Source organism: Neofelis nebulosa, chromosome 15 (genome assembly GCF_028018385.1).
Source record: "Neofelis nebulosa isolate mNeoNeb1 chromosome 15, mNeoNeb1.pri, whole genome shotgun sequence".
In the NCBI taxonomy this organism is placed as follows: Eukaryota; Metazoa; Chordata; class Mammalia; order Carnivora; family Felidae; genus Neofelis; species Neofelis nebulosa.
In genome coordinates, this window is record NC_080796.1 from 8,911,415 (window position 1) to 8,924,765 (window position 13,351).

The 13,351-nt window shown below is 54.3% G+C and overlaps 1 long non-coding RNA gene across 1 annotated transcript; it reads left to right on the forward strand.

Moving 5' to 3' along the window:
• Positions 1-4,378: 4,378 nt before the first annotated feature.
• On the forward strand, positions 4,379-7,593 carry LOC131496090 (uncharacterized). Its single transcript, XR_009254310.1, has 3 exons — positions 4,379-4,624; positions 5,188-5,277; positions 7,461-7,593. It is a non-coding gene; the product is annotated as an uncharacterized LOC131496090 (long non-coding RNA).
• Positions 7,594-13,351: the final 5,758 nt, after the last annotated feature.

Below are 13,351 nucleotides of genomic sequence, written 5' to 3' on the forward strand. Positions count from 1 at the left end.
AGAATAGGGTGGAGAGGAACAGTGCCCGAGCAGACGGTCACTTCAGTCCCCAACAACACGGGCGTTTCTGCAGGACTGAAGGGCTAGACGACAGAAAGAGCTGAGAGACTGTACGTGGACAGACCTCCAAATATATTGTAGAATGAATCAAAGGTGGATTTTAAGGAATTCCTTCCAGAGGGGCGCCTGCTTAAGCGCCCGACTTCGGCTCAGGTCATGATCTCACGGTTTGCGGTTTCGAGCCCCGTGTCGGGCTCCGTGCTGACAGCTCGGAGCCTGGAGCCTGCTTCGGATTCTGGGTCTCCCTCTCTCTCTGCCCCTCCCCTCTTGCAGTCTGTCTGTCTGTCTCTCTCAAAAATAAATAAACATTAAAAAAAATTAAAAAGAAACATAAAAACTGCTAACTGGAGCGCCTGGGTGGCTCAGTTGGTTGAGCAGCCAACTTTGGCTCAGACCATGATCTCACGGTTCATGAGTTCGAGCCTCACGTCGGGCTCTGTGCTGTCAGCACGGAGCCCGCTTCAGATCCTCTGTCCCTCTGTCTGCTCCTCCTCTACTCGTGCATGCGTGCGCTCTTTCTGTCTCTCTCAAAATAAAAAAATAAACATTAAAAAAAAAAAAAAAAAAAGCAGACCAGAAAGAAATGTACCAAAATGTTACTAGTAGCTCGCTTTGGTTATTTCATTGTTATTTGGTAGTTGTTGGTTATTTTGTTTCCTTCTTTTCTGGCCCATTTGATTTTAAGCCTTAGACTATCTGCACGCCTGTGGAAATGGTTATTTTGCATTTATATAATCACCAGCCGTTACCATTTACAGATTACCCGCTACGCATTAGTCACTAGCTAACGCTACCTACACTTTTCTCGCTTAATTCGTATAACCCATCGAGAGCAGCGCTGTTATTATCCCTCATTTTACTAATGTACCAAGAGTTTACGAAACTTTCTAGGATCGCACAGCCAGTAAACTTGTGTTCCTCGTCTCAGAGTGGCTGGAGTCGCTCCAGTCTGTCAACAGAACGAGCACAAGCTTTGCAAAGTCTCTCTTCTAGTAAAGCTTCTTCATGGTGCTTGTTGATTAATTTAAACATATAGGGGCACCTGAGTGGCTCAGTCGGTTGAGCATCCAATTTCGGCTCAGGTCATGATCTCGTAGCCCATGAGTTCGAGCCCCACATTGGACCGTGTGCTGACAGCTCAGAGCCTGGAGCCTGCTTTGGATTCTGGGTCTCCCTCTCCCTCTGCCCCTCCCCCGCTCCTGCTATGTCTCTCTCTGTCTCTCTCTCTAAAAAATAAATAAACATTTAAAAAAAATAATACTAAGGGGCTCCTGGGTGGCTCAGTCGATTGAGCACCCGACTTCAGCTCAGATCACGATCTCTTGGTTCGTGGGTTCGAGCCACGCACTGGGCTCTGTGCTGATGGCTCAGAGCCTGGAGCTGCTTCGGATTCTGTCCCCCTCTCTGCCCTGCCCCCACTCATGCTGTGTTGGCTCCTTGATCATGTATTGGCCCTGCTTGATCCCACCCATATTTACTGCATGGATCTTATGTGCAGGACAGAATGCTCTCCAGAGCACTTCCAGAGAGGAGACCTACCTGGTTCTTTGGTTGCAAGCGTTCTCGGCTTTATGGTGTCACATGCATGAGCAAACACATGGGTATTTAATAACTATTTGTGCATTCCCTGGCTCTCACCCCCGGCCCTGGAACTTGTCTTCCTCCTATGACCTTAGCCTTTTAGCTCTAATCCTTCCCCTGGGCCTCTGTGTCCAGGAACCACGTTGCATCTCCGTTGACCACCAGCATTTTTGTCCTCTCAAAGTTATTCATTTCTTCCTGCATTATTCGAATTCCTTCTTCTAAAGCATAATTTCTTCCCCCAACGAGGCATATGGATTTTTGTCTATATTTAGTTCTTGCTTTTTTTTTTTTTTTTTTAAAGATTTTATTTGTAAGTGATCTCTACACCCAACATGGGGCTCGAACTCACAACCCTGAATGCGATCAAGAGTCGAATGCTCAGGGCGCCTGGGTGGCTCAGTGGGTTAAGCGTCCGACTTTGGCTCAGGTCGTGAACTCATGGTTCAGGAGTTCGAACCCCTCGTCGGGCTCTCTGCTGACAGCTCGGGGCCTGGAGCCTGCTTCTGATTCTGTGTCTTCCTCCCCTCAGTTTCTCCCCTGCTCACACTCTGTCTCTCTCTCAAAATAAATAAAGATTAAGAAAAAAAAAAAGTTGCATGCTCCACTGCCAGCCGGGCACCCTGGCTATTTTTTAAATAAAAAAAAATTTAATTTCTTTAAAGTAAGCTCTATGCACAACGTGGGGCTTGAACACATGACCCCGAGATCAGGAGTCTCATGCTCCACCAGCTGAGCCACCTGGGCTGCCGCTAACTCTGGCTTTTTATTCCCCTCTCCTCCTCTGTTCTCATGTTGTATTTTCTTCTTCTTCTTCTTCTTCTTCTTCTTCTTCTTCTTCTTCTTCTTCTTCTTCTTCTTCTTCTTTAATGTTTATTTATTTTTGAGAGACAGAGGGCAAGTGGGGGAGGGGGAGAGATGGGGGGGACAGAGGATCTGAAGCGGTCTCTATGCTGACAGAAGCGAGCCCAATGCGCTCATGAACTTCGAGATAGCGACCTGAGCCGAAGTCAGACGCTTAACCGACAGAGCCACCCAGGTGCCCCGTCCATTGATTCTTTCCTTGATTTATTCCCTGTTTCAGCAAACATTTATTGGGATCCCACAATGTTCAGGAGATGAGGAGTCACAGACACTATTGGGGAATGAGGAGAATTTATAGGTCAGATAAAATAGAAGAAGTACACTCCTCTGGGTAGACACAACCCCAAGTCGTGGAGCTTGATTAGGAAAGAGCAGGCTGGATTTCAGCCCTCATTCATCCCCCTGGCTGGGCATCCCCCTTGTGCGGTGTACAAACTCATTAACTGTACATGGAGGCCCGAAGAATAAAGACAAACAGAACATGGGTCCTGACTGCTGGGATCTCAGTCTGCAATGGAGAAACACACAGGCAGGCATACCCACTGTTTTTGATGGTTTATCAAGTTTATCAGAGGTGGCCAAAGAGCAGGAGGCATCTGCAAGTAATTGTTATGGGGGCACCTGCATGGCTCAGCAGGTTGAGCATCTGACTTTGGCTCAGGTCACGATCTCATGATTCATGAGTTAGAGCCCCACATCGAGCTCACCGCTGTCACTGCAGACCCTGCTCTGGATCCTCTGCCCCCCTCCCCCTCCTGCTCGCAGCCTCTCTCTTTCTCAAAAATAAACATCGGGGCGCCTGGGTGGCTCAGTCGGTTAAGCGTCCCACTTCAGCTCAGGTCATGATCTCGTGGTTCCCGAGTTCCAGCCCCATGTCGGGCTCTGTGCTGACAGCTCGGAGCCTGGAGCCTGCTTCAGATTCTCTCTCTCTCTCTCTCTCTCTCTCAAAAATAAACAAATAAATACAAAACAAACACTTAAAAAAAGAATACCTTGTTATGGCTTTTTGGGAGAGACAAATGCTTTTAATTTGATCAGTTTCTAAGTAGGAGAGTGTATGTGCACACTCTTAGATGATGCCGTCCCGCATAGCACTAACTCATTGTAAAGTCACTTGTCTTTACAAACGTTTTTCTTGGGGCGCCTGGGTGGCTCAGTTGGTTAAGTGACCGACTTCCGCTCAAGTCATGATCTTGCAGTTCGTGAGTTCCAGCCCCGCGTCCGGCTCTGTGCTGACAGCTCAGAGCCTAGATCCTACTTCAGATTCTGTGTCTCCCCCTGTCTCTACCCCTCCCCTGCTCGCGCTCTGTGTCTCTGTCTCTCAATAATAAATAAATGTTAAAAAAAAAAAAAAAAGAAACGTTTTTCTTTTAAATCACAGCCCCACCCCCCAAACTTGCACAGTATTTTTGTCCTAACCTTCCTTCCCCTGCTCTGAGAGTGCCCACCAGGCGGGCACGGTGAGCCAATGAGAGCGGGCTGAGCGGTGCCATCTGAGCCAATGAGAGCGGGCCGTGCGGTGAGCCAATGAGAGTGGGCTGAGCGGTGCCACCTGAGCCAATGAGAGCGGGCCGTGCGGTGAGCCAATGAGAGCGGGCTGAGCGGTGCCACCTGAGCCAATGAGAGCGGGCCGTGCGGTGAGCCAATGAGAGCGGGCTGAGCGGTGCCACCTGAGCCAATGAGAGCGGGCCGTGCGGTGAGCCAATGAGAGCGGGCTGAGCGGTGCCACCTGAGCCAATGAGAGCGGGCCGTGCGGTGAGCCAATGAGAGCGGGCTGAGCCGTGCCACCTGAGCCAATGAGAGCGGGCCGTGCGGTGAGCCAATGAGAGTGGGCCGGGCCGTGCCACCTGAGCCAATGAGCGCCAGCAGGCACCTCCTACTGCACGAGCTCTCGGGCAATGAAAATCCCGCGTCCACCTGGTTGCGCGCGTTCTGGGAAGAGGTTCGTTGCCCTGTGGTTTCTCCTTCTGCTTCTGTTTTGTTTCTGAGCCACGGTGGCCGGCTTTGGAAGTAGTGGGGCCGGACCTGTTTCAAAGGAGCCAAGGGAAGTATCCTGTTGGATTTCAACGGACACTAAAGGGGCCTTGAAGGAAACAGTCCAGGAAAGGCAGATCAACAGGTGAGTAGGGATTGGGGGGGGGGGGGGGGAGAGGGGGAGGAGGGCACAGAGAAGCTAAGTTTTGATAGGGCTCCAGCAACTGGTAAGGAAACCTGAAAAAAACTGGTCAGCCTCGGGGCCGGGAGCTCAGGCAGCAGACTTGGGCTCGGTTCAGTACAGCCGCTTTTTTTTAACGGTGAACGGAGTGACCTTACGAGGCAGTGGACTATTCAAGCATGGCGAGGCTGACCAGCGCTCAGGCGTGTTGTGCAAAGGATTTTTACACTGGCAGGGAGGCTGGCCCAGATCGGGGTTCTTAAACGGTTTGGGGTCAGGTGCCTCCTGAGAACCTGAAGAAACGTGAGGACGCTTCTTTTCCTCTGAACAGCTCATGTGCCCGCTGAGTTGATTATTTATGGCAGCACAATAAACACCCCCAAGAACTTTATGCACGTTATACATTGTATCAAGTGTGTATTATATATTTTACGTATTGTGTAGAGTCTATGAGTTCCCCGTTTCTGTGGGTCAGGGATTCTGAAGCAGCTTAACTGGGTGATTGTGGCTCATGATTTGATTCACAGGGAAGTTGAGGCTTTGACCGCGGATGCAGTCATCTGATGCAGTGGCTTTGTCCCCCCCAGGGGACATTTGTGACCGTCACCAAAGGCAGTGTACGTATGCCCTTGGCATCAGGGAGTGGAGGCCAGGAATGCTGTTAACGGCCCCCGCTCCGTTACAAAAATTATCCAGCCCCAAATGTTCATAGTGTCAAGGTTGAGAAGCCTTATTTCATTTCAGTCCCTTAATTTATTTGCTTTCCATTAAATACGAGCTCTTTCCAAGATGGTGGTTCCGAGAGGGTTTCTTGGAATAACAAAGAACAGGCTATATATATTTAAACATTTGACTTAGGTCTTTTTAAAGATTTTCTATAAAATCATTTTTCTTTTCTTTCTTCTTCCTCTTCTTTTTTTTAAGATTTTATCTTTAAGTTATCTCCACACCCAATGTGGGGCTCGAACTCGCAACCCCAAGATCAAGAGTCACATGCTCCACCGACTGAGCCAGCCAGGCACCCCTGAAATCATTTCTCGAAACGATTTTCTCTTCGAAACGGAGAAGGAAGTGCTTACAGGCTTCAGGATGTAAAATGGCTTTCTCAGTCCGGTGGCTCCATAGATCGAGGGGGGAAAACTCTTAAGACAGGTGGTTCCTGGCCCTTGAAATGCCTCAGCTGAGCACCTGGGGCAGAATATCGACGGGGCCAAGGTGTTTAAAAACTGGGGCCCGGGGCCCGAGCGGCTCAGTCGAAGCATCCGGCTCTCCATTTCGGCTCAGGTCATGATCGCACGGTTCCTGAGTTCGAGCCCCGCGTCAGTCAGCACAGAGCCTGCTTGGGATTCTGTCAAAATAAGTAAATAAACATTCAAAATCAAACCCAACCAAACTGGGTCCGGGCGTCTGTCCTGGCCCGGAAGAGGTGCCGGGTTGACCCCGTGCCGCCCCTTAGTCCGGCAGGGGGTGTGGAGAGAACGTTCAGGCTCAGCCACTGCTCCCTCTGTGCCCCATGCGTCACCCTGCAGGGGCACCCAGGGGCCGGTGGGTTCACTGCACCCTCACGGGCGACGTCCTGGGTTTCAATCCACCTTTTCGGGGGTCACTCAGGACGGGGACTTCTAAGGTGAAGGGGACTCTGCTGGGGACTCCGTTCTGGACTTCCCACTGCCCAGGCCCAGCACACCCTTGGCCAGGCTGGGCGCAGGCTCCGCCCCTCCCCGGGGGCCTCCACCCCTCCACCCCTCGGGGAGCAGAGGAGGGGGCCCGGACACCCCTGCTTCGCTCCTTCTTGCCCCTATTAAGGACAAACAAATCGACGCTTTTTCATTTTGAGCATTTTCGTCATGCGAGCCGGTAAGCGTCAGCACTCAGGGCCCATCTGGGGGACGTTGCCTCAGCTCCTGGAGCTTGTCGAGGTCTCACAGTGGGGACTCGCCCCTCTTGCGCTGTCCCTTATTCTCCATCAGCCAGAGAGCTCACCGATTCCCCCGCCTCGGGGTCCACCCTCGACCAGGTGGGCCTTTCCCTCTGTAAAACCCAACCTCCCAGTCGGAAAAGACGACGGTGCTTTGGAAGTGCAGGAAAATGTCTCTCCAGCGGGCGGTGCCCGGGCGCAAGGCCTGGAAGGAGTTGTCTCGGGCACCGAGGCCACAGCCCTCTGTCAGGCAGCGTTCTGGGACTAAGGGCCAGGAGCCTCTTGGGGATGAAGCCCCGCAGGTGCTAATGGGCCCCGGTGGGGGGGGGGGGGGCGGCAGGTGAAGGAGGCCCCAGCAGGGAGCCACCGTGATGCCCTCTGCCCCCGCCAGTGTCTTCTGTCTCAGTCCTGCCTTGGGGAAAACTCAGGAGAGACTGGGATACCGGGGACCGAGTGCAGGGGCGAGGAGAGCGTGGCCGGAACACAGAGACTCCCCAACCATGTTAAAAACATTCCTTGTTGGGGCGCCTGGGGGATTCAGTCGGTGGAGCGTCCGACTTCGGCTCAGGTCGTGATCTCGCGGTCTGGGAGTTCGAGCCCCGCGTCAGGCTCCGCGCTGACAGCTCGGAGCCTGGAGCCCGCTTCGGATTCTGGGTCTCTCTGCCCCTCCCCCGTTCACTCACTGTCTCTCACAAATGAATAAGCTTAAAAAAAAAATCAAAACATTCGTTTCTATGACCTGAATCGAAAGCCTTGTTGTGAAAAACCCTGAAAAACCCCAAAGATTAAAAATCCCCCGTCAGTCCACCAGCCGGAGAGTGACGTTTTTACATTTTGGGGGGGGTTTTCTTCTTGATCTTTTTTTTTTTTTTTCTCTTCTAGGCACGTACAGTTAAATGTTTTTCCCACAGAATTGCATCGCGCTGTACCACACAGATTTTTGGAAACCTAAGACGCGGTATTGAACTAATTCTACATCTAATTCCAATTGTAATAAAGTTAATACATGCAGACGGTCTGATGAGCAAGTGTAATGGTTGAAACGTTTGACACGGACGGAGGTCGCCGAGAGGGGTACGTGGGGGGCCGGAAGGGCTCCGTGATGACCGGGTGTCAGGGAGACTTTCTGAAGCCACGTGGGTCTGGCTGCCGTGGCCCCACGCCAGTAACTGCGTACCGGGCACCGATCTAAGTCCTTCGCACCTACTAACTCGCGAAAACTGGAGAGGAAAAACACCCACCAGTCCTTGGAAGAGCTCCATGAACAGGTGCCTTGAACCCCACTTTACAGATGAAGAAGAAGGGGGACACGGGGGTTGGCATGCTGTCCGGGGCTCCCGGCTGGACCAGCCAGGTCCAGGCAGTGTGGCGGGGACCACAGTCTCACCCCCGGGGGTCACCGGGTCTGGCCCCCCACCCTTCAGGCTACGAGGAGGTCAGAAGAGGGCAAACCCGGAGCTCGCTCCATTCAGAGGCATGACCTCTTGCCGAAGTCGGACGCTCAACCGACTGAGCCACACAGGCACCCCCAAAAGCATCTACTTAAAATGAGCAACTCAGTGACTCTGATACCACAACCAAGATACAGAGCATTTCCACCCCTCCCCCCCCGAAGATTGCTCGGAGGTGCGATAATCCTTCCTTTGTACAAAAGACTGAACCCAACTTTCATCGGCTGCCGGGGTAGGTGACGGGGGTTGTCGCTTGGTCCGCCCGTCCAGCACGGTCTGTAGGGTTCGGGCAATGAAAGGCATGTCCGGAACTTAGCCCCGTCGTGTACGTGACTGTGCGGCCTTTGGCAAGTGACTCAGCTGTGCCTCAGTTTCCCACCTGGAGACCGTGGACAGTAATGTCTACGTCACAGGGTTGGAGTGAGGGTGGAATGAAATGGTGTGCAATGGGGTGTTAAGATTGAAGTTAGGAGGGAGACCTCAAAACACAGCACGTGTGCAGGGGAAACAGTCTGAGAAGAGTCCCAGGCCTCTGAGAACCTCCCGCCAGGTCAGGGGTCAGTGCCTGGGGAGAAGCCGAAACTGTGTTTGAATCTCAGGGTCATCGTGGGGTGTGAAAGGCCATTTGTCTTTTATGGAAGGAAAGAGACCCAGACTTTTCTTCCGGGGGCAGGAGAAAGGTTCCCTTGCTGAACTATTTTAATTTTTTATGTTATCTTATTGTATTTTATAAGTAGGTTCCATGCCCCAAATGGGGCTTGAACTCACAACCCTGAGGTCAAGTTACATGCTCTACTGACTGAGCCAACCAGACACCCCATATTTATTTACTTAAAAAAAAATTTTTTTTAATGTTTATTTTTGACAGAGGGAGAGACAGGGCATGAGCAGGGGAGGGGCGGACAGAGAGGGAGACACAGAATCAGAAGCAGGTTCCAGGCTCTTAGCTCTCAGCCCAGAGCCCGACACGGGGCTCGAACTCACAGACCATGAGATCGTGACCTGAGCTGAAGTCGGATGCTCAACTGACTGAGCCACCCAGGCGCTCCCTGCCCCCAATTTTTTTTAATGTTTATTTTTGGGAGAGACAGAGACAGAGCATGAGCAGGGGAGGGGCAGAGAGAGGGAGACACAGAATGCAAAGCAGGTTCCAGGCTCCTAGCTGTCAGCACAGAGCCCAACACGGGGCTCAAACTCACGAGCTGTGATGTCATGACTTGAGCCAAAGTGGGATGCTTAACCCAGGCGCCCCTATTTTTTTTTAAATGTTTTGGGGCGCCTGGGTGGCTCAGTCAGTTAAGTGTCCCACTTGGGCTCAGGTCATGATCTCGTGGTTCATGGGTTCGAGCCCCACGTCGGGCTCTGGGCTGACAGCTCAGAGCCTGGAACCTGCTTCGGATTCTGTGTCTCCCTCTCTGCCCCTCACCCATTCTCTCTCTCTCTCTCTCTCTGTTTCTCTCTCTCAAAATAAATAAGCTTTAAAGAAAATGTTTTATTTTTAAGTAATCTCTACACTGAACACGGGGCTTGAACTGACACTCCCGAGACGAAGAGACGCACGCCCCACCGACTGACCAGCCAGGCGCCCCCACCCACCGAACAACTTTCAAAGGGCAGCGGGAGAAAACGAAATGGTTTTGATCACATGCTGTGCTTGTTGGACAGGATGAAGATAAGACGTGCTGGGTGAAGTGTTAGCTTGGCGGGTGTCGCATGCGTTCCCTCAGTCGCTGCCACAAGCCAGCTGCCCGGAGCCCAGTCCCTGCCGGGACCACCCGCCCTGCCTGCAGAGGGCCGCCGGCCCCACCCCGGGGTCTTCACCGCCTGTCACGGCCCGTCACACTGTCCCTGGTGTCCTGGGCACCGCGGTGGCACCGAATCACCACCAGTATGACAGCCGGGACCCAGGAACTGCTCAGGCAAAGGTTTCCCACTCCAGACACGCAGGGGAGGACGGGCCATCCTCGGGGCGAGTTCACGGCAAAACATCAAGAGGAAAATAAGAGCTCAGTTGTCCCAGGAGCGACCTGGGCAGCGTCACCGAAGCCGGATGGTGGCTGCGAGATTAGCCCGAGTACCGCCACTTGAACCGTTCCGGGCGCGGGCTCTGTCTCCGTGGTTTCCATCTTCGCAAAAAATCACAGAATGTCTTCGAGATGCTCTGCAGCCGTGGTTTCGAACGTCCAGAGAAGTCCCAGAGGACGTGTGTCCGAACCCACGCCTCTGCGCCCACTCCGCCCCCGTGCGCCGCCTCGGTCCTTGCTGGAGGGGCCCGCCTTGGCCCAAACAGGCTGCTGATGCCCGACACCCCACATCCACCTCCCTTGCGGCTGGGGCTCTGGTGTGTGGGCCCGACCTGGCCTATCAGTCCCCGGGGACCAATAGAGAAAAGTCTCTTTTTTCCCTTTTTTTCCGGGAGAAAGAGAACGACGAGGGGGCGACTGTCTCCTTCCCTGCTGTCGGCCGCGTGGCCAGCGTGAAGGGAAAGCCCAGAGAACAGAGCCGACTTAGAACCCCACCTTCTAGGAGCTCATGGACCCAGCAGAGGAGGCCGCGGACCGGATCCCGGGCTCCTCACTCTCCTGCCATTGGCTCTGTTCTCACCGTCCTCCAGGGGCTAGTCATCGGCCGAGAGAGGGGCCGAGGCAGCTGCGACGCAGGCCTCCGGGCCACACGGGGCTGGCTCTTCACCCTCGGGGGGGGGGGGCGGGGGGGCGGTCCGAAGGGGACTCGTGAGGAACATCACGCTGGAAAATCCAGCTCAATTCTTTTTTTTACGTTTACTTATTTTGGGCAGGGGGAGGGGTGGAGAGGGAGAGAGACGATCTCAGGCTCCGCGCTAACGCGGGCCTCGAACCCACGAACCGTGGGATCGTGACCTGAGCCGAAATCAAGAGCCGGACGCTTAACCGACTGAGCCCCCGCAGGCGCCCCAAAACAGCTCCGTTCTGACCTGCGTGGGGACCCCGGGCAGAGTCTGCTACTTCCTTGAGCCTCAGTTTCCACAGCTGCCGACTCCACACTAGGTTGTCACCGGGTCCTTGCTGCCACCTGTGGCCGATTTCTTCCTGGTCGGTCCTTCCGTGGCCGGAAAACGCAGCCCATCGGCCAGATGTGGCCCAGAGAAGGAACCGGGGGTGGGGGTGGGGGGGTCTAGAGAATCGGCTTTCTTCTTTCCTTTTGCCGAGAGAGCCCGTGCGCCCAGGACACCGAGGACCCCGCCACCTGCCTGTTAGCGGGCACAGCGAGGCAGGACCCTGCTTCCCACCCCCACGTCCCCACTGGCGCTCGGGCTCCAGGCTCGTCCCCAGCGCCCCACGGGCCTCCCTGCCTGCTGGCTCTGTAGTTCGGGCTCTTGTTGGCTCAGAGCAAACAGAATCCCGTAAAGACCGTCTTTCTGGGATGCCGGGAAAGTGCTGGGCGGACACGCGGGTCACAACAACTCAAAGCTTTGCTGCCGGCTGCAGAGCACAGCGGCACACCGGCTTATTCGAATCTCCAAAGCCCGGCCGGGTCCCTGGGTGAGCACCACACGGCTAAAATTAGCCCGGCCATCTGCTGAGGCCGCGGCTGGGCTATTCTGAGCCCTGGCAGGGCCTGCCTCCTGGAAGCGGGGCCGGCCTGGTGAGGCCAGTGGCGGGGACTGGTCCCGTCAGTCAAGGTGGATGCGGGGAGGCAGCCGGGGACGACGCCACGCGGAGCGGGAAGGCTGGGGTCACGACGAGGCTTCGTGACGGATGGAAGGGGCGCCCGTGGCCCCTTCACAGCCTTGGGCTCTTCCCCCCGAGACTGTCCAAGTCCCCCCCTACGAAGCACAAGGGCTGGTGTCTTTGTCCTGGTCCCCGGCTTCCCCTCTTCCCTCCGGAGCTTCTCGCGTGGACTCACGCCGCGGCCAGACCTGGGCTGGGATTTCAGCGGTAACGGCGGAGACGCACCGAGGGCGCATCAGGGTCAGGAACCACACCGGATGTTTCGCAGGGATCAGCACACCCATTCTCAAAACAACTCAAAGGAGGCGCCCGGCTGGCTGTGTCGGTGGAGCGTCAGACTTTTGACCTCAGGGTTGTGAGTTCGAGCCTCACGTTGGGTGTAGAGGCAACTTAAAATCTTTTTTTTTTTTTTTTTTTTTAAATAAAATCTTGAACAAACAACTCGAAGAGGTAGGCACCAAAAGAGTTCAGGGATTCTGAATGGCTCGAGTCATCTTTTTGGTCAATGAGGGAGAAAGACTTGGTTAAAGGGCCAGACCGGGGCCATGGCTCAGGCGACCCCCAGGAGTACACCTGGAGTCCTGCCTCCGTCTCCCCACATGGAACCTGTCACTGGTTCTCCAAAGGTCCTGAGTTGAAAATGCATTGTGCTAGGAGGTGAGGAATCCGGGGTTACAGACAGACCTACCTAAACATTTATAGATACCAAAGGACAGGAGTCCGTTTTTATTGTTATTGTTAATTTTTTTTCATGTTTAGTTTTGAGAGAGACAGACCATGAGTGGGGGAGGGGCACAGAGAGGGAGACACAGAATCCGAAGCAGGCTCCGGGCTCCGAGCTGTCCGCGCAGAGCCCGACGCGGAGCTCAAACCCACGAACTGGGAGATCATGACCTCAGCTGAAGTCAGACACTTAAGCAGCTGAGCTACCCAGGCGCCCCATCACTTTTTTTTTTTTAAGTTTATTTATTTTGAGAGTGTGTGTGTGAGAGAAAGAGGGGGGACAGAGAGGGAGAGAGCATGGGCAGGGGAAGGGCAGAGAGGGAGAGAATCCCAAGCAGGCTCTGCACCGTCAGCAGAGCCCGACGTGGGGCTCGATCCCACGAACCGTGAGATCATGACCTGAGCCGAAACCAAGAGTCGGACGCTTTACCGACGGAGCCACCCAGATGCCCCCAGATTACCCACTTTAGAGACTGGTCCTCAGCCAGGAAAAAGGGCAAACCGTGGGGTGCGGTTAATCGGCAGACCTCCCTAAACCTGCCATTTGAAGGTCTTGCCTGCAAATGGTGGAAATACCATTCCTAAGAAAACGTGCAAACTCTAACCTTTTGGGAATTGACACAGAATTTAAGGGAAGGGGCCTTGGGAACAGAAGCCCCTCAGGAACGTGGGTGATGCCGTAGTGTTGACGGGACGAACCTGGCAGGTGCAAGAGAAGCCACTCCCGAGACAAAAGCCTCAACGGCGACACTCGACGTGGGGAGGAGGCGGTGGGGGCGGGCTGCAGCGTGAGGGCTAGCAGACTTGGCGGGAGGGTGTCCTCTCCCTCAGGGGACGGTCCTCGGGCTCTGGGACGTCGGCGGGGCGACACCCCAAGTGCAGCAAGGCA